General features: G+C 36.9%; 1 protein-coding gene and 1 long non-coding RNA gene across 3 annotated transcripts in view; one reads left to right on the forward strand and one right to left on the reverse strand.

Annotated features, from left to right (window-relative positions):
- Positions 1-19,587, forward strand: part of DSCAM (DS cell adhesion molecule) — a 455,521-nt gene that overhangs the window by 184,058 nt on the left and 251,876 nt on the right. The window lies entirely within an intron of this gene.
- LOC133269372 (uncharacterized) overlaps positions 1-19,587 on the reverse strand; it is a 101,635-nt gene that overhangs the window by 2,595 nt on the left and 79,453 nt on the right. Inside the window, exon 3 of the long non-coding RNA XR_009743428.1 lies at positions 3,216-3,297. This is a non-coding gene — a long non-coding RNA (uncharacterized LOC133269372). The remainder of the gene's footprint in view (positions 1-3,215; positions 3,298-19,587) is intronic.

The following is a 19,587-nucleotide window of genomic DNA, read 5'->3' on the forward strand; positions in this document are numbered from 1 at the left end:
CACTTAGTGCCAATTCAGAGAATCCAGGGCATGAAGTCAATCTGGACGGAATGTGAAAGAGGATCCCCTGATAAAAAGGACTGAAACATAATGACAGGTTAGATTTGGAAAGCTGGTGTAGCTAGCATGCCAGTGCTTTTTCTAGCCCATGCATAGTGAGTTTCAGTGCCCTAGGCTGCCTGTATGCTGAGTGTGAGGGGGAAGGCTTGTTTCTTCTTCTTCCCCTGTCATGCCACTCATGACAAGAAGAGACATGAAAAGCTCAAGGGGCTAATCAGTTTTTAGGCTCTGACCCACATTTTGAGTTAGCAGTAATTATGAATTGTAGGAATTCTCATGTTTTATTACATCCATAGAACTGCACCACTTCCACAGTTGCTCCAGACTTAAATCTGTATAAATGGGAAGTTAGAAGGCACTGTATTTTTGAAGGAAATTAAACTGTAGAAAAGAATGAAAATGACATGCAGGCGATGATGGGAGTGAAAAGGTTTTGGGGTGGTTTTGTTTGTGGTGTTTTTTTTGGGGTGGTTTCCTTTCATTTGGTTGTTTTTTGGTTGTTTGGGTTTTTTTGTTTTTTTTTCTTTTTCGGTTTGGTTCATTTATTTTTTAAGCAGTGCGATGCACATTGGAGGCAGCACGGAAAAGACAGACAAGTGCACAGGCTGGCCACCAGCACTTCCAAAATATGAGATCAAGTTATTTTTGGCAACATGGTAGAACAGACCTGATAATCTGCTTTGCACTCTGAAACATAAGAAAACACCTGCATTTCTTGACCTCTACTAATGATTTCCCTTATTAATAAGGGTCTGTTTGGCACAATCAACGCTGGAAAAAGTAAGCAAACAAAAATTCATCCATTGCAATTCCCAATGAATGGGATTGCTGCCACAGTAAGATTCCCCGTTCTGTGAATATAGAAAACTCGTGAGGCTGGAGTAAGCGTGAAGACAAAGCCCACACAGTCCTGAGGCCTCATTCTCTTTGCAAGGCTCTTTAAATGTAATCTTTTCTCAGTGATCTTGGGGCATGGGCTGAACAGTCCTGAAGTGTAGGAACCAAAAGTGCTCTGAAACATGACAAGGATATTTCTACTTCATTTATGCTATAGAACTGCTAATTTATTGTCTGGGAAAAAATCTAGGAAGAGGGAGAATATCTGCTGTGGCTTTTGTTTTTGTGTTCTATTAGACTTGATTTTGGGGAAGATTGAGAAGGACATCTGCTCATAGTACTTGTAAGCCTAGGACATTTTATGAAAAGGAAAATATCCTTTAATGTATCATGAGACATAGCTTAAAAAAATCCTGTTAGTGTCAGTGATGGTACTTATTTCTCTTGTTCTCCCTCTCTCTGTTCTTCTTTTGCTTCTTTAGCGGCTTTGACCATTGATGTTAATTAGTAGTGAAAAGGACATTTTTGGCAAGGCTTTTAAATACAGCTTTTATCTTCTCTAGCAACAGGCAAAGTTGTATTTAATGGTATTTGACATCTAAGAGTGACTGCAAGGTCTTTTTTTCTGTTGATTTTTTTTTTTTTCCTAAAGGAGTTCCTTATTCTTCTAATTTATTAAGAAATCAGACTTTTATTTTCAACATACTTCTATACATGGATGAGAACATGCTGCACTTACATGAGTAAAAAGCAAATGAGAATTATATCAGTGTTGCACTGAGTTTTTAACATCAGTAGATTTCCTATTATTAGGTTTACACTACATATTCTGTTGAGCTACTGATTTTGATATACAGATCTTTTAAAATTATGAAGTGATGTATTTTCTTCTCAGCATCATCTAGTTATTGGCTCGCATAGTTTAGCTGATATACAGTTGCAGGAAACTCATGAGAAATAAGTTGATCGAAATGATTGCTGTAGGTATTCCTACTTGCCTATCTGTGATGGTATTTTTGCATCCATCACTGCGACGGTTTGGGTTTTTTTTAAAGGGTATTTCTGTGTAGATGTTAATTTTGGTCAGGCAGCATTGCCGGGTGTAACTGTGACAGTGTTACGTTATAATATATATGCAGTACTGCCATTGGATATAAATTTCTAGAAATAGTAGCAATAACATTACTATAGCCTTCAGAAATAATGAACTGACTAGGTATTTAACATGAATCCTACTCTCAGATGTCTGGTTTTGTTTCATCTTAGGTGTGTCCCAAATCTTGGCAATCTACTTCTGCTACAAGCCATTAAATTTTCCTACTTTTAATCATTTATATTGTAAACTGCTATAATTCCTCTGAATGGGATGCAGAATGCAGGAAAAGCTGCTCCTGGAAATATACCTGACTTAGACATATATCAGATTCAGTTGCAGACTTGGTTGCAGGGTGGCAGTCAGTAGACTGTAGAAATAATTGCTTTTTCCTTTGGCCACCTTTCTCTTTCATTGTTTCCTGTAATTCTTCTAGATTTCTAGAGCTTATGTTATGGCAGGATTTTGGGAGGCAGGGGAAATGCTTTCCATCTCCACTGGAGATGTCAATTCTGCAACTTGTAACTCTATCAAGCTACTTTCAAACTCTTTTGCCTTCTGCGTCTCTCTAGTGTTTAGCAGTCCAAACCAAAAGTAATGCAAAACTTCATGTGCACTTTGTGAACTTTTGTTAGGGTTCTTGGCCCTCCAGGGGTTATAGCCATCTGTCATCAGAGAATGATCTAACTTACACTGGCAAACTGGCCCAAGGAGAGGAAATATAGAGATGAGCTTTCTCTCATTTTTTTCATTTCTCAGCTATACAGAATGCTCTGCCACAGCCTAGAGGTATGATTAAGGCCTTAACTGTTGGACTAAATCACAGATACGGAATGTCAGCAAACCTCAGGATTCTCCCCACCCAATTTTCTGTGTGCAGATTCAACTTTTGAGACTGGTTCCTCTGAAATAATTTTCAGTTAAATTATAATATTTTCCTAGAAATACTTTGTTTCACAGCAGTTAAGCAAAACACCATTCCTTAGCTCTGCACTGCCTTATTGGAGTTACAGCTTGAATGCATCTCCATGGGCCAGGCTTGCTTGACCATATTTCTCAGAAGACAGCAGAGATTTTCATTTTTTTTTTAAAACAGGTGTTTGGATTACAGCACATACAGCTAGATTAAAAAGCTCTGCACAAGAAATAATAATGCCATTCAGTTCTCAGTTTTCAGTTTCCACAGGGCAACATGTGGACCCTGCTGGAATAGTAGTTACATTACCTCTGGGAAGTGCAAATCTTCAAGGAATTGATTTGCAATTGAGAATGATCCAGCTTCCATAAGACCTATTCCTTTTCTTGAACTGACAGAAAACAAGAGTTCAGTCTAATTTAAAAAAAAAAAAAGAAAAAAAATGGGGCTACTGAAATATTTCATTTTGATTTGAATCTCAAAGTGATGTATTTCAGAATCTGGAGCTTTTTTTTCCATTAATACCTGTTCAGTAAAGAACATCGATGCATCAGCTTTTAACCCATATACAGCATTAACAGATGCTGAAATATGGTAATTTCTGTTGAGCTGGGAATTCAGAATCTTTCTTACTGTCAGAAGGGGGCTACTTTTTGTTAGATTTTATTTTTTTCATTTTACATATACATATGCCTGTATTAACTGTGTGACACACCAGAGGCACATGCTAACTGATGCACGTGTTAACTAATAACGGCAAGTTGTACATAATTGTTCACATACTGAATTAGGTATAAATTACTTCCCATATGAAATGTGATTACTGTGACTCAATAATCAGTGTGAAAATAATTGTTTTGCCTTTCTATATATAGAACTTTGCGAATAAGAATAATATAATAATCAGCATTTGCCAGCTGGGACAATTCCTATATTCTGAAGTTGAAATTTGTGGCAGTTAACATCAACTCAGAGGCTTAAATGAATATTGGGATGTTGCTTTTGGGAACAGCAGAATTTGGGATAATACTGTTACTACAGTGAAATTCTGTCATGAAAGACCTTTAAATTAAGCTTTTTGAGCCCAACCCAATAATTTAATGGAGTTACTGAAAAGTCTCCCATTGAGTTGACTAGGCTTTGGGCCATTAACTTTCAGAGCAGCAGTCCTGCACTGGAGCTTCTCAGGGGTGTGATAATGAATATATTCTCTGCTTCCAGATCACAGAGCCAGCTTTCATCTAGCTTTTAGTCAGGACCATATTTTCAAACAGGTGTCTAGAATATTCCTGTCAAATCAGGACACAGAAACATTTCATATACCCAGTGTAGCTGCCTGCATTTGAGAACTTGTTTCTAAGAGCCATCACTCTTTGACTTGTAATGATTTATATATAAATCAAAAAATTGTCTTTTAGGGTCATTCTTTGCAGTCAGCATTATGACATCCAGTCGGAAAAAGCTGAAGGAACAAGAAGTCAAGTATTTGAATATCTTTTCACGTCTGTGTTCTGCTCTTCAAAGCCAAATGTTCCTTCTGGATGATGAGGCATTAAAGGGAGAGACCTTGTAACTTCAGGAAGTAAAGATATCTCTTCTGCTTCTAAATATCAGCCATTAGCATTTATATTTGTGGTTTCTGCTTTGCTCTTTGTTTTTTGTTATTTGGTTTTGGTGTGTTGTTTTTTTTTTTGGGGGGGGGGTGGGTTTTTTCTTGTTTTTTTTTTTTGTTGGGACTTTTTTGGGTTTTGCTTTTTTTTGAGTTTTTTTTTGTTTGCTTGTGGGTTTTTGTGTTTTTTGTGGGTTTTGTTTTGTTTTTTTTGTATACATCAAATATTTTTTTTCCATCACTTTTAACTTCCTGTCTTTTTTTAAATCCTGCTAGAGTAAACCCATAAAGCCATTTGGTCTTAGGAGGATATTGAAGGAATGAGACTATAAATGCTTTTTTTTTTTCCCCTAACTTTCTTTGTGGTTTGATGGAATTTTATCTTTTTGTATTTCTAGCATTTACATATCTGCTAACAACATTACCATTTATTTCATGCTTTTTTTAAGCCTTGTTTGAAAAGGTTTCTCTTTATGTTAGTTTGACTGCAAAGATTGTTACACCTTAATCACAGAAGCCTGATAGGCCACCTAAGCTTGAGATTGATCTTTGACCTTGTCCCTAAACTGTTGCAGGGTTAGATACAATTTGATTCCTGACATTTTCACGCATTGCATAGTAGCAGAGTGTCAGTACCTGCAGCAGAAACATAGAGTAGACGTTCGTGGGCAAAAAGGTCTTCAGTATTACAAAGGGCATTTGGAGCATGGCAGTAATCTGGTTAGTTTTCAGCTATCTTTTGAGAGGGATAAGGAATTTTCTGGTTAAGTTTTCATAGCTTCTTTTCTGGAAGTGTTTTGCCTCATTCAAATGAGTAAAGTATTTGACATTCAGAGCACTTGCCTATACAATCAACTGGAAAACATAGATGCCTATTGGTCTTCTAAAAGATTGACTTAATTGTACACATTGGTTATTTAGAAGAGTTGAAATTAGAATTGAAAGATCTCTTGGGATCACCTCATGATAAGATAAAATTAAATGCTAAGAATGTAGAAGATTTAAGGAACCAATTTAAATAATAAATAGCAAGAGAACATTTTGCAATAGCAATATGTTGTATAAAATCTCAGATAAGTATGTATTTGAATTCCTGATTTTCCGGATCTTTGGCAGATATCACCTGACTTTGCAGTGAATTTGTCAAATAAAAGAGTTCTAGCCTTATATATTATGCATATACATAAGTTCATCTATAAAATAAGAGGGTAATTAAGTATGTTTCTGGAAAAAAAAAATCTTACTTTCCAAATTTTGTTATTTACTCTTACTGATAATACCTGGTATTATTCTTAATGGTAATGAAGTTATTTGCTTTATCTAATACCCAGAATTTTTGCATAAAAATGAGTCAACCTATTTTATGTTTCACCTTGAGAAGAGATAGAATATAGCAAATAATCATTACTATCAGCAATAACTGATCTAGACTGAACCTGTAGTTGCACTGAAATAAAAGAACAAAAATATTTTTTTATGTTCTTTTCAGTGTTACCATGGTCTTTTCTCAGAGCTTTTTCAAAAGAACTTCCACTGCTCATAGGAGGTAATAAAAGAAAGTACAAAGTATGAAGACCACTGTCATATCAATCAGTACAATTAACATGAAAGAAACAAAGCATAAAACATGTTCTTTTTTATATTTAAATGAGACACACATTCCTAGAAGGCACGGACCAACTTCTTCCAAGTGTGCGATGCCATGAACAGCTACAGAAAATAGGAGGTGCTAGAGGGACGTACATGAATATTACAGAGTACTGAAGAGCTTTTATTGCTCCATGAAATGTAATGCCCAGTGATTTTCCATAAATCCCACCAAGCATGCAGTTCAGTTACCTGTTATAATGTCACTGGGAAAACACCAGTGGGTTGCAAGGTGACATAACTTTTGTCATGTATACAAAAATCTAAATGTGTTTTGACTATTAAAGATATCTTCTTATTTGTAGCAGGGCAAGGAGATAATCCTGAAATCACAGAGGATCCTTCTTAATGAAAGGCTGCTCAAAACTGGCTAAACTGTAATCTGTAAAACTTACTAGCTGTAGTAAGTTTTATACTCCACAGAGCTTGTTAGATCCTTGTTAAGAGAAAATGAAAACCTTCTGTTTTGCACTGAATGTGCCTCAGCCACCCTAAGCCTTTGCAATGACACACCCTACAGCCAATGGTCTCAGGTGTTTCCTTGCAACTTTTTAGAGGTGTCAGAGAAAACTACTCATATGGTCACAATAAGACATTGCCCCAAGTTTGCTGTAAATTGTCCCCAGCTTTTACTTTTTGATTATGTCTGGCCTTCCTACAACTTTGGTAACCATCCTTCCAAGAAATAATACATACCCTATTGCTTTCCAGCTAATCCTTCCTAGATCAGTCATACCTGTTTTCGATCTCGCCTAGAGCTGCTGGTGCCATTTCTGCTATGCAATCAAAAGAAGATTGCTTAAAGTGAAGGCAGAATCTAAGTGTAATGGCATTTAATGGTGATGAAGAACTTGAGGACATGAGAAAAAGGAAAAGAACAAGATCACACCAGCCATTTCATCTCTGGTGCTGTCCAACTTCTGGTTGCCTGTTTGCTTTTTTTAACCCAACTAAAATGTCAGTATAAATTTTGAAGTGCATTTTCCTATACAGAAAAGAAAAATAGTATCTTTATCATATACATCACTTTAGGTCTCATTTGAGTTATCACTTGGGCTTAGGACATCTAGCTGCACAATGACATTTTCCTTGAATTACTTATTTGGGAAAAGGTAAAAGCAAAAGGGTATTCTTCTTTATAGGATTTCAACAGATAGCTAGGCATTATGAAAATCCTGTGTATCGATTATTTCAGAAAGAAAACATAAGATACATTCAAATTCAGAGAAAGACCTTTCTGCACCATCCATTTCTGTTTCTTTTCTGGTTTCGCTACATTTTGTCCTTTTTCTTTTTGCTTGTGCCCTTTAGGTGATCCACCTTCTATGAATCTTTCTGTTCTTCAGATCTCTGTATCCAGGTCAACTGTTTTTCCCCTTATTTCCACATCTCTGGGATAGAAGCAGAGAGGAATATCAGCTACAGAAATGATAGGGTCCCTACCTAACCTGCTAGCATATTGCTCCCATGGAGGAGCTGTCATAGGAATTGCTCTGTTTGTCCCCAGATTACAGAACTCAGTACAGACTGAGTACTAGAGACTTTTGCTACCAGCTTCTATTGACCATAGGTATGTCTATTTTGGTATAAGTACAGAATAGCAAACATTTATTTTCAGTGACAAAAAGATAATTGTAAATAGCAATACAGAAGTAACTGTACTGCAAAATATTTTTTGTTGCATAGTGAAATAGTGAATTTGCCTATTTGCAGAGAAGCTATTGTGTTTCAACATCCTAAGACCATCATTTTGTTTCCTTGTAGCACCACTCCTACATAGAATCATAGAATCATAGAATAGTTAAGGTTGGAAAGGACCTTAAGATCACCTAGTTCCAATCCCCCTGCCATGGTCAGGAACACCTCACACAAAACCATGTCACCCAAGGCTCTGTCCAACCTGGACTTGAACACCGCAAGGGATGGAACATTTACAACTTCCCTGGGCAATCCATTCCCGTGTCTCATCACCCTTACAGTAAAGAATTTCTTCCTTGTATCCAATCTAAACTTCCCCTGTTTAAGTTTTAACCCATTACCCCTTGTCCTGTCACTACAGTCTCTAATGAAGAGTCCCTCCCCAGCATCCTTATAGCCCCCCTTCAGATACTGGAAGGCTGCTAGGAGGTCTCCATGCAGCCTTCTCTTCTCCAGGCTGAACAGCCCCAACTTTCTCAGCCTGTCTTCATACAGGAGGTGCTCCAGTCCCCTGATCATCCTCCTGGCCCTCCTCTGGACTTGTTCCAACAGTTCCATGTCCTTTTTCTGCTGAGGACACCAGAACTGCACACAATACTCCAGGTGAGGTCTCACGAGAGCAGAGTAGAGGGGCAGGATCACCTCCTTCGCCCTGCTGGTCATGCTCCTTTTGATGCAGCCCTTGATGCATACTTTTTGATGCACCCTTTTGATGCATACTTGTTTGCATATTGGTAAGAACATCTACACAGCACACAGAAAGATTAAAAAGAATAGAACGATTGCAGAATATTTTCTTGCTTTCTTGTTGCATATTCGCAAATGTTCAGGCTTCTTGGGGTTATTTTCTACTTCAAAATTTATGAAGACCATATAAGAGGCATGTATTATTACTAGAGAAAGTCAGTTGGGCCAAATCTTACGTACTTCTATTTTAGTCTCATTGTTTCGGCATTCTGTTCTTGTTGCTGATGTAATGCTGTTCTAATTTTCTTTGGTTGTAAGAATAACTATCATTTTGGGCTATCCAGCATATTAAATAAATAAGGATGTCAAATGAAGGAAAGTCAAAGAAACTAGACAGGAGGAAGCATTAAAAAGGTTGGTGGTTCATATCAGTAAATCTGTCATGTAAATTTTGATAATTAATTTGCACCATGGTTGAGTTTTGCACCTGGATCTCTAAGTCACTTTTATTAGAGTCTAAATGGATATCCTCATGCATCCAGTTTAGGTCTAATTTTAATTTCAAATGTTATGCTTTAATGGGAGCCCAAAACAATGCATTTTGATATAGGTACAAATTACAAACTTTTTATTCAGTCAAGTGATATCACTTGTGTGAAAATTGCAAGAATTGTGAAAAATTGAGAACAACTAAATAACTGAAACAGAAAATATTCTCCGACTCCTCTGTAAATAGATCACAATCTCCAAAGATGTTAATAGCTATTCACAGCTTGGTTGTCACTATTATTTGTTTCTCTTTCACTTGTGAATGCATATAGTTTTAGAATGTCAAGCTTGTTCCTAAACACCATCCAAATATGATGGCATTTTAGGAAAAAACTAAGCTTATTCCAGAGGAGGGAAACATTTTCCTTAGATCTTGTTCCAGTAAATATAGACAAGCATAGGGGAAAAAAATCCCAACAAGTAGATCAATTACTTATTTATTCCGTATTTTCCTGTGCAGATTCTGTTTGAATTTCTGTTCATTTGGTTTAACTCTTCAAGCTGGGTTTGTATGTAAAATCCTAATGTTCATAACAGCTTTTAACTTTGAGCCAAGGCTTTTTCGTAGTTACACAGCACATATATTTTTAAATGGGTAATGTTTTGTATTAGTTTGGAAATTACATTAGAAATGCCAGATCTTTCCCTCCTTTTTATGTCTCACAGAATCATAAATTATGTCGAAGGGGTCCTCTAGAAGCTAGTCCAGTTCAACACCCTCTTCAGGAAAGGTCTAATTAGATCAGGTTTCTCAGGACCATGACTAGTCAAATCTTGAACACCTCCAAGGACAGAGGTCTCACAACTTCTTTGTTCCAGTAATTAACTGTCATCAGGGAAAAAAAAAACCACAAAAAACATTGTCATTGCACACCTCCAAAAATATGCAGCTCCATTGTCTGGAGCAGGTCTAGGCAGCAACAAAATCTCCCTTTCACCTGCTCCTCTCCAAGCTGAATGGGCCCACTTCTTTCAGCCTTTCCTCATGTACCATGTTCTCTAGCTCCTTGACCTCCACCAGGCTCACTCTAGTATATCAGTATCATTCTGGTACTTTGGGCACCTCTCTTGAACTTTATCTATCTGACAAACTACAAGGTCATCTCAGAAGAAGAAACTTAAGATAGGATGCATTATATATTGCGTATAGCTAGGAACAATAGCTGTTGCTGTACAGCAACGTGCTGTGTGTGGGTGGAGTAAAGATATCTCTCTACCTGCTGAAAATTTCCATTAAAAGCTTCCAAGCACATGAGAATTTGCTCGTTTATTGCCATAAACAGATAACATCTCCTCCTCAGCAATACTGGTATTAGAATTGTGCATTTAAGTTCAAAGGGCCTAATCAAAACTTTACTGCAGTTTAAAGAAGCTGATGTCAAACCATATTTTTAATCCCCCAAGGGGCCTGCCTCTGACTCCCACTTTCGCTTTTTTTATACTCAGCGAGAACTGTAGGTGAGTAGTAGTTCAGAGTTTTGCTGACACACTAACACCTGTAAAACAGTATGTTGTACTGATGCATGAAAAGCACTCAGCATTAAGTTCTTGAAATAATCAATTATTTAGCAGCTCATCATATTTACTGTCCACTGAAGGATCTTTATAGCCATAATGAGGTCACAGCAGTCAGATTCTCTGCTTTTGGCATTTCACCTACAAAGCCTATACACAGCCACATTAAAACTCAAAAGACTTCAGTTTGGAATCTGGTCTAGTCTCAGCAGGAGATGACTGCTTTTTGATTCTCCTTATCTGGGCATCTTCTTGTACAATAAAGTGCTCTGACTTGCAAAAGAGAGGGCCCTCCAGTCATTAGAAACAGTGGCTGTGTAGTGACTTCACTGGCCTTGAGTCAGGCCTGTGGAATTGTGTTAGGTATTCCTTACTAGGTGGAAAAGGTAGCTGAAAAATTGCATCAAGGAAGCTTGGGAAGCAGCCTTTCTAAGTTAAAAAAAGGAATTCCCTTTAAGCATTTAGGGGGGTTGGAACTAGATGATCTTGGGGTCCTTTCCAGCCCTAACTATTCTATGATTCTACGATTCTATGATTCTATATTTCAAAATGCTATTTTTAATTCTGCCTTAGGAAGCAAGCTAATAATGTAGTCCTGAGATTCTTTATGAAGCAGAACTCTTTCTAACTCAGTCTTTACTGGGTAGCCATGGTCTGTGCCCTCTTTACAGCAAACATCTGAGGGCATGCTTTACCTTACGCTGTGCCGTGGCTCTGTCCACACAAAGCCCTCTACAGCGCACCAGTTTCATCCATAATACAAGCCCTGTGTACAACATGAGTGTTTTGACTCAGGTCAGATTTCTTTGGTAACTCTGGGAAGCTAAAACTAAAACACTTGCTGGTAGAATGGATGAGGTGCAAGAGACACAAGTTATAATAATGGATGTTCTTATTGGACATTAGAAAACCCCACAAGCACTTGAAACAGTTTGGCTAGAACACTCCCAGAATCTTTAGAGATTTTCAATGCTTGACTGAGCAAGGCTCTGAGCAACCTGATCAGTGAGGGCCCCGTTTTGATCAGGGGTCAGTCTGGATGACCGTCACAGGTAGTGACAAGAGGTAGTGCCCATAAACTAAAACATAGGAAGTTCCACCTAAACATGAGGAAGAATGTCTTTACTGTGTGACTGAGCACTGGAATAGGTTGCCCAGAGACTGTGGCGTCCCCTTCCCTGGAGATATTCAAGAGCTGTCTGGACGCACTGCTGAGCAATATGGTCTAGGTCACCCTGCCTAAGCAAGGAGGTTGGACTAAATGATCACCAGTGGTCACTTCCAGCCTCAAACATACTGTGACTGTGATTACATGACATACCTTCCCTGAAGGAAGAGATGCTTGTGGAAGAACATCAGTCAAGAAATTAGTCCAAAATATTGACATTTACATATTTTTCTGAATTTTGGGGGATTTTTCCTTTTTTTTATTTAAAAGAAATCGTTTTCAAGGATATATGATTCACAATTATTGTTTATTTTGCCAAACTTATTAAGGGAACTGCATCAAATGTTAGTGAGACTATAGGGTATTGGGGAATTATCCTCATCAGAGTGGGTGAAGAATTATTTGATATTAATTGTTAGATGAAGGGTATGAAAATCAGAGAAATTTGGAGAGGGCTTTTGAAATTACAAGGTCATTTACCGTGTTGCTGTGTCTTTGTGCTTTTCTGCCGATAGAGACACGCCCGCAGTGAATTACCAGAATGTGCAGGTGCAGACACGTACCCACGGTTTCCTTTGTGATATATGAGGAAGGTTTGAAACTTGGTTTGCTCTAATCCAAGATAGTTTTCATCCTTTTCACAAAAGGAGTTGAAGCATTTGGTGCAGCGTGGTTGATAGCTGCAGGAGCTCTAACAACAAAATGGTGTGGGAGATGGAGATAGGGATTTGTTAAACTCAGAAAAAGAGAAAGAAAAAGGCATATTTTGAATTACTGTTTATTTTCAATTTGTGTATAGGAATAGATACTCTAGAGAAAATTGTATTTGTGAAAATTTTCATAAAGTTCCAGAGATTTTCTGCAGAATAAGCAGAGCCCAAGTCAGACTTTTCTAAGTTTAAAAATGCAAGCAGAGGCGGGCGTATTAGCTTGTAGTCCAACAGACTGATAGATTGACAAAAAGTGTGGTGTATGGTTGCGATGAGAGTTCTGCATTGCACGTCAACAAAGAAATATTTATTGGCACTACATTATATTTATGGATGCAATAACACAGCCTAAATACAGTGTCATTTAAAAATGCAGTGCTAGAACTCATTAAATGCAAGTAGAAAATTTAAATACAGTTTACTCTTCTAGATTTCTTGCTATTCGCTAATCCTTCATGTTAAAACCATATTAAATGCAGGAGACTGGATCACCACCATGGAAGTCAGCTAAAGCTGATGAATTTACCACAGTATTACTTTGGCCCTCAATCAGCCTAAGCACAAGAGTTGTTGATAAATGTCAGCTCGAGTTTACAGGTCACAATTTTAGAACCAAAGCAAACACTTATGATGATCTGTGGAAAGAGTGACCTTGTTGGTAAATAAATTTGAGATAATATGGCTCCTGTCAAGGCCTGAAAAAATCTGAATATTACATAGCTGTGATAAATGCAATTTCTTGTTAGACACAATGGCCTGAAATGGCCCAGGATCCTGGAAGGTCTGATTGGGTTGAATTACAAATATGACCCCTAGCCTTTGCAGAAAGCAAAACCCCAAATTTGCATTTGACTTCAAAATACTGGTTTTAACTAGTAAAATGTGCAGATAACTTACATAGATTTGAAACCTAAACTGAATAGTGATGGCGCTTGTATGTACCAGTGTATAACTTCCAGTCAGACACACCAGCAGTTCAATAAATAAGTTGAATTTGTATTGAATTAGGAGTACACCTGAACTGACTTCAGTTACTCAAGAACTAAAAGTACAGCTTCATTCTTAAGTATTGCAGGTCTCAGATAAGTTTGTGGATTCTTCTAAGGTTTCATGGGTGCTTCAACTAGACAGGTTACAGCCGAACCAGTGATGCTTAGGCATGCTGCAGTCATGCTTTAGTCTGCAGAGTCAGTGTGTGTACGGTGCTTTCTTTGTCCTTCATGTGGCTGTTAGAAAATTTAGGCCTCATTTGTATATTGGACTGTGGTTTCAATCTTTTCACTAGTTTCCATAAAAGAAAATAATGGGAGTCGGTATGCTTCTTTACAGGGGAAAAAAAAGCAATAACCAAAAAAGGAACAAAATTCTTGTCCTGCTGAAGACCTTGGCTGTTTTCCTGTTGATTCCAGTGTGATTTCAATCAACATCATAAATGAGTCAGAGAAATCTGCTTTCATCATCTCTCTCTCAGTATTTTCTGACTCTTAGGCTAATACGCAGTTGTGAAATCTTCTACCCCATTAAGTACATTTGATAAATGTAGTTGTGTCTAAATGCATGCATGAACAGAAGGATTTTTCCATGTTTTAAAGCTGTTTCCTTAGACATCTGCATTAAGCTAAAGAGAAAGTAAATGGGAAGTGCTGGTGCACGTAGTTAAATATTTATTAAAGTAGATGTGGAACTAAATGAGGAGAAGTAAAGAAAATGTGAAGACCTTTAAGGGCAACAGTGCTTAGATTTTTCTAAATCTAAAGAATAATTCATCAACAAGAAAAAGCTTTATTTTCCTTCCTTGATCAGTCTGTAGCTTTTAAAATGCTGACAGCCAGTATATAGGAAGATGTTGCCTCTCCCCTCAGATGTGAATGGGAGATAAAATTACCACAATGGTGAAGACAGTGGGATCTAAACTACAGTTAAAAAAAGAAACAAACAGACCAAGAACCTTCCCCCCCCCCCCCCCCATACTGTGCCAAAAGCGCTTATCAGTTTTTAAGTTCTTATACGAAGGGCACAAACCCTACTGGCTTCTAGTAAGGCTTGTGTTTCTAATCTGTCTAGATGGAAATCCCAATATGTTGTGGATTTGTTTCTCACCAGCATCTCTGCCTCCAGAAAAAAACATGTATGTGTTATATTCCTCTTAGTGTAGAAGTTATATGAGAACTACTTGTACTTAAACCATGCATTTTAAACTTCTTATTGTGGTTTGTGTGTCTGCAATGTTTATAGTCGCACTCTGTCGACGTGTTCTTGGCATCTTTACTGAAGTAACTTCTAAGGTTTATAGGTCCTTTGCTTTTTTCCTGGAGTCACTAAACTAGTACACAAACTAAACATTACTGACTGTGTCAATACTGCTTCCCTTTTCTAAAACCCTTCCTCTGAAAATTTGATTTGCAGCACTTCCAGTGACTTCATAGTTCAACAATTTGAAGAGTCCAAGGTTAGCATACTGTCTGATAAAACAGTGATGATTTTATGACTGGATGGAAACATCTCCTTGACTTTCTCTTAAAAATGGAGACAGGCTGGGGTGGGGAGGTCTGTCTTGGAACTGTGTCATCTCAAGGCACATAAATTTCATTTCTAGGGCTACTGCTATCATGTAGATGGAGAGTTTCTTTTGCAGAGCTCTCTAGCTCAGGATCATACGCAGAAGTGTAAATTCTTTTACTACAAATTTGTAAGCCTTATCTGTAGTTATTAGATAACTTTTTTTACAATACAGATTGTGTTAAAGAAAACAAACAGAACTATCCCCACTGCCTTTTGGAAAGGCACATTTTGTGAAGTTTGGTCAGTATGTAAAGTGCAAGGGAAAATATATGGCAGTCAACAGCAGACAAGGATGAAATGTGGATTTTTATTTTTCACCTCTTTCCCATTTAGGAAGAGAAAATCAAGTGTTTGTTGTTTTTGTTGGCTTGTTTATTTGCTTTATAAATGACCATTAGCTGAATTAGATGTGAATTACTTTTGATCTCTCTCCAAGGGGCCTCCTTGTCTTTCATTCGGTTCTTAAAGATTCTTCCCAAATTGAGTTATGTACTGGGGCAAATCCAAATATTCAAAGTTGAGAAAAAAAAAAAAAAGGTTATTCTATTTCCTTGGCAACATCAATTCGCATTCTGCAGGTACATCAGCTGCCAGTTAGTCCACTCACTAAATGAAAGCTCCTGAAGGCTCTTTATGCTGTAACATTTGGCCAAAAATAACTTGGCATGCTACAGTTTTCCCACAAACCCACAGAGAGAGTGCGATTAAACTGACTGGCAAGCAGACTGTCAACTTGTTTAGTATCTTCATGTTAAGAGGGAGAAAACAGTCTCTCTAAATATTTGAGAGGGAAAAAAAGGGATGTTTATGGTTGGCATGTTATTTTTATGGTCTAAAAGGTAAAATATTTATGCTGTTGAAAGGAATATGAAATATCTTCTGTCTCATTCACCCCGAGGGCACTAGGTAATTTGTTTTCCAGCATAAATCTATTATAATTACATACATTCTGCTTTAGAAATAATTAGCATTTTTTTGAAGTTACAGTGACAAAACTAGGCAGTGACTTGAAATGACTTCTAATGGAAATAAATCAGTTTATCTTAGTCAGACTTGGACTTTCTTGTGGTATTTTCTGAGGGAAGCATAAAATTATTACTTCCATAACCATTTTATGCTGAAGTTCTGCCAGTAATTAGATATTACCACATGATACTAAAATTGGTATCACTGCTACCTGTCTTGAGCTGATCTTAATGTGAAACAGGTGTTGTATAAACTCCATAGGAGTATTCAATATGAGGCAGTAAGAAAAAAAATGTGAGGCTTTTTTTGGCAAGTGCATAGGCAGTGTTTAGACCTGTAATTATATCTGATTAACTTAATTAAAACTGGGACAGACAATCCTGAGTTGATATTTTAGAAACCTGTGCAAATAAGCCATCATCAAGAAAGAGTTGGTGTGATGTGTTTTTTAATGGTAGTTTTGGGAAAGTGACTGCAGTATACTGAAAATCAGCTCCTGCTGAAGGAAAAGTGGACATCTTACCTTTTAAACCTTGGCAGAAATAAAAGGATTCCTGAAGGAAAGTGGTTACAGTCTTTGAAATTTAAACTTGTAAAGCAAGTAATTTAAATTAATGGTAGTATTTTCTTGAGAGATTTTGCCTTCATTTATCTCCAAACTTTGCAGACCTGCCAGCCTATTGAGTTTACTGGTGGGTTACTGCTTCGGGAGGTAGCCAACCTGACAGATGAGTTAGATCTGGGTATAAATTAGATTTAGGCCTACAAAGCAGGCTGATTTAGATTATGTGGGAATTAGGATTTTAAAACCTCTCTGACCGTGTTAGCAGATTATTCATCATTCTGAGCTGGCATTGTAAACTTTAAGCATGCCCACCATGAGCATGCTCAGGTAGTTAAAAGGCTACATTCAAACACTGACATTTTCCACAGCTGCAGAAAAAAATCATAAAAATATGTAGCCCCATGTTGTTCTTTTTTTATGTATTCATCACTGCTGGTGGATGATATTACCCTATTATACAGTGTATATAAACTACTACAAGTGACATTTCGAACAGTAATGTATCCACTGTGGGTTTCTTGGCTTAACTGTTGAGTTGCTCACTAATTTTCATAATATTTGATGGTTTTGATAATGTAATTTTTATATGTAATAATGATTAATATAATTTTTTTTAATTTTTGACTAATTTATTTCTATTTTAAATTTTACCTATAACAGCCAATAGTAGGAACCTCACTTTGCTTTAAAGATGCAATGTGAAATGTGCAAATATTGCCACGTAAACAAAATCAGATTATCTGAGGAATCTTCTGTACTGGAATATCTTTCAGTTAATGTATTTCTTTGGGAACACTGCTTTTGAAATTCTTCTCATATGCCTTGGGATTGTATCCAGGAATACTAGTGTGCTTATTTTAAGAGCTAAGTATACAGTGACCATATTTTAATTAATTTTTTTTTTCTTTTATCTGTGGCTGTGTTGCAGAGGGTGTATGATATATCCTTTATCTGAATATGAGGTGCATTCAACACAAGCCTTCTAGTATGACATCTAGTGGGCAATCCATGTCGATAGTCCTGGAATACTCTTCACATTAGGCAAGGATGATTAACTTTTAAAAAATCCACAAACATGGCATGAGAGAATAATATGCAAAGAAGGCATAAACATTTCCAGGGGATCCTTACTGATGGCGGTCTGTCCATGGCCTGTAACGCAGCACTCTTCTCTCATTTAAAGGAACATCAGGTATTTCCCATCCTATTCACATCATTAGATGTTACCATTGGCCATTAGAACACACATCATTGCAACCTGGCTGCTTTTAATGGTATCTCTAAGTACAGGAGAAAGTCAGAGAAGGCAATTCACATTTTAGTAATGCACCGTTAAAACACAGAAAGAGGTATAACAGTGAAAAAAGTAGGGCCATTCATTCACCTAATTTTCATTATGTAATACATTGTGATGCATTTTTGGTCATTCTGAGTTTACATTCTGAGATTACATTACATATGGTTATTCAGAAAGATTACAGCCTCCCTTTCTAGTTTCTGCAAAACCATAATATTTGTATTTTTCTAACATAACTCTTTCCTGGTTTTTATCTTATTTACCAATAGTATTTGAGAGACCTTACTGTATTTTCTGTATTAAGTACTGTATTTAGCCTTCCAGTGCTTTGAGAAGAAGAGGTGATCTGTAGACCATGCTGGAAATGGTTAATTTCCCTTATAAATGTTTAACCAATTCAAACAAGTTAGTCAACTGCAGATGTTAAAATACATTGGGGGAAAAAAAAAAAAAGACAAAAAAAGAGAATTCTCTGTCGTCCACAGTAATAGAAAATAAATGAGCCAGTAGAAAGAAGTTGACATCTGGAATAATTGGAAGTAGGGTTCCTAATAGCAATTTAGAACTATACCTGCACATGTTCTCCCACCACCACCTTATCTGGTACTGTGAGTGGGGTCAAGTGAGGTTCTTCTCTTGCCTCTCCCAAACACAAATACCACATAGAAATTGCCTCTACTACCAAGCAGTTTGCAATCTTTAGTGAGAGACTGACCTAGATTTTCTTGTGGATCTTCCTGCATAGCATGGCTTAAAAGCTGTAACCTCGTCGTCCCTCCCTATGCTGCAGATCCCATCCTTTTTGAGGCAGAATGTCTGTCTAAATTTCTCTAATCTTGAGCTCACAACTTTTGAAAGCCATTTTTCTCTCCTTGTTTCTCTGCCACTGCAAAATACAAGCAAGAAAATAAATATCCTAAATCAGTGCACTTTTAGACATGCAAATTGTTTTAATGGAACTCATGGATTAGAAATGTGGCTTAAGTGATGGGCAGTGAGGTGCATTTAGCAAGAAATAAAAATATAATCTTATGACAGGTAATGCAAAGTTAGATGCAAGACAGATAGAATAGATGGATGTAAAAATAGGAGCTTGTACCATGAAGAACAACTGCCTCAGCAAAGGTGTCATTAACATAAAAAATAAAACAAAAAAGAAAATTTAAATATATTTGTCTTAATAAACCCTGACATCAAATCAAATTATGCTGATCTTACGATCCTCAAGTACTTGGTGTTCTATAGTCTATTCTCCACTGACCGTCTCATTTCCCCTTGGAAAACATAATTTTAACTGCTATTTCTTCCAAAGTTGATTTTTTTTTTCTTCCAGGGATAAACTAGTTCCTGCTAAACTTCTTACATCCCACATTTCTCCCTTGGGTCTAATAAAATAATCATAGCAAATCACGATAATGATACACATTACCCCAAACAATTAAGAGCACAGTTTAATTTAAACATAGAAAGAGTGGTCATAGGAAAGAAGAAGTAGAACATATTGTACTACAGTATGCACTGTTAACAGAAAGCAGATGTTTTAGGAAGCACTGAAAAAGTAATTGAAGTAATATATTGGCTTTATAGGAATAAACCAGGTTTTGTTACTTATTTAATATTATGTTTCTGTTCAATATACTCTCCAATATAGCCTTTATTTCCATAACAAAAATGAAATTATTTTTCTTTGTAATCTATTTTTCTGCTC

Source organism: Pezoporus flaviventris, unplaced genomic scaffold (assembly GCF_033815535.1).
Source record: "Pezoporus flaviventris isolate CSIRO_AGI_PZ_B2104156 unplaced genomic scaffold, CSIRO_AGI_Pfla_v1 ptg000015l, whole genome shotgun sequence".
NCBI lineage: Eukaryota > Metazoa > Chordata > Aves > Psittaciformes > Psittacidae > Pezoporus > Pezoporus flaviventris.